At 44.4% G+C, this 1,818-nt stretch overlaps 1 pseudogene; it reads left to right on the top strand.

Annotated features, from left to right (window-relative positions):
* Positions 1-1,555: 1,555 nt before the first annotated feature.
* The window catches only part of LOC114040430, an 800-nt pseudogene continuing 537 nt past the window's right edge, over positions 1,556-1,818 (top strand).

Below are 1,818 nucleotides of genomic sequence, written 5' to 3'. Positions count from 1 at the left end.
TCTTTTTCAAGAGGCACAGGTAGGGGAGCATAGAAAGGAGGGAAAATGTATACATGTTAATTGAAAAAAATAATTTTTAAAAAGCATTTATGCTTTTTTAGGGCGTAGACTCAGGAAAAACAAGCAATAAGTTTAAATTACAGACACCTTAAGTTTGATATTAAAAAATACATCTTAATTGTTAAATTGTTCAAATGGAATGGGCAGTCCTGGGAGCTAATGAGCTTTCCATATCTAGATGTTTTTAGAAAGAGACTGGATAATACTTTGTCAGTGATGTTTTAAAGGGAATTCCTATTCTTCTATGGCTAGTGCCAGCTGTCTTCTCGGTTCTCTTCTGATTCTAGAATTATGTGAATCTATCCATTTCAACTCTGTGATTATGATTCATTTTGGCTAAGATCAATCCCCAGGTTGCCAGCTTTACCCGCATCTAATAGGGAATACAGAACAGAATAGAGATCAATCAGTATCTGCCCTAAGGTCAAGGTTTATCACTCTTGTTCACTTGTGCTTTCTTCCTCCCAGATTGTGGTACCTGCCTGGATGACTGACTAGATCTATGATACTGGGCTGCTTCTTTTAGTCTTAACCAGGGGCAGGGAACCTGCAGCCTGGAGGCCATATGTGGCCCTCTATGTCCTCAAGTGCATACTGGGCCCTTGGCTGACTCCAAACTTCACAAGGACCTGACTTCATGTTCTGCTTAATTCTGCATCATTTGTCTGACCCTACTTGCTTAGCTGGACTTCCATTCCTGGCCTCTTCTAGTCATGCACCTCCAACTGCTATCCAAGACCCAATATGACACCAATAATCCTAGCTACAGAGATATGTATAGATAAAAAGTTTAATTTAACCCCAAATCTACAACACACAGTAGATAGCATAATGGATAAGAAGGTGCTTTTCCCTTTCTACTCAGCTAGAAAAACAAGTTTGAGAAGCAGAACTAAAAAATAATTGGTATATCACTAGGGAGAGGGCTTGGGCTGGGGAGAGGATAGAAGAGGTGCCCATCAAACACACCAGCCACTACTAAATACAAGTAGTAGAAAGCCTGGCCTGACTAAATGAAATATGGAAAACACCCCTTCTGTCATCTATTCCTACTTCTTGCCTGGGTATAAGAGCTTCCAACAGAATGATCAAATTCTCCTCCACCCTTTTCATAGAGGAAGCACTGGAGAGTAGGAAGAAGGGTGGGAAGGAGTTTTCATGTCCCCAGATGCTTTGTCTGGCCAAGATTTCGGGAACAAAACGGCTTCCCAAATCCTAATGCAATCAGCACCTTTACTATTTGGTTAAAAAAAAAAATTCCCCTTGTGTCAGACTTGCTTTGTAAATAAGACTTAGCTTATGCTAAAGCTATTGCAATGCAGTGGTAGCTAACCAAGGAAGTCAACTCTTGTGACTTGGTTAAGGTACAAATTTAGGTAAATCTCAGCCATAGTCCAGATGTAGGTAGCAAATCTTAAAGATATACCAAGTCACCAATTTCTCTGTACCTCCATTCTTTCAAAACTTGTATCTGGTGGAAATTAACAACGTGTAGGCTTATGGCTGGACTCTCGGGCCAGGTGCGGGCGCCTCGGAGGACGTGGTGAAGCGCGGGCCCGGAGGCGGCTGCAGCCACCGTGGCAGCGACCGTGCTCGGGTCCTGACTTCCGTCCTCCCGGGGTCCCCGGAACCCGAGAGAAGAAGCTGGAAATGGCAGACGAGGCTCTTCTTGTTTCTCCACAACGAGATGGTGACCAGCGTCAACCGGTCCGCGAATCAGTGAGGCGGGGGGGGGGGGGGGGGGGGGGGGGGGGGGGG

The sequence above is a fragment of the Vombatus ursinus genome, unplaced genomic scaffold (genome assembly GCF_900497805.2).
Source record: "Vombatus ursinus unplaced genomic scaffold, bare-nosed wombat genome assembly UNPS02013120.1, whole genome shotgun sequence".
Taxonomy (NCBI): domain Eukaryota; kingdom Metazoa; phylum Chordata; class Mammalia; order Diprotodontia; family Vombatidae; genus Vombatus; species Vombatus ursinus.
The sequence above is the reverse complement of the archived record's forward strand: the minus strand, read 5'-3'. Positions and strand labels throughout refer to the sequence as shown.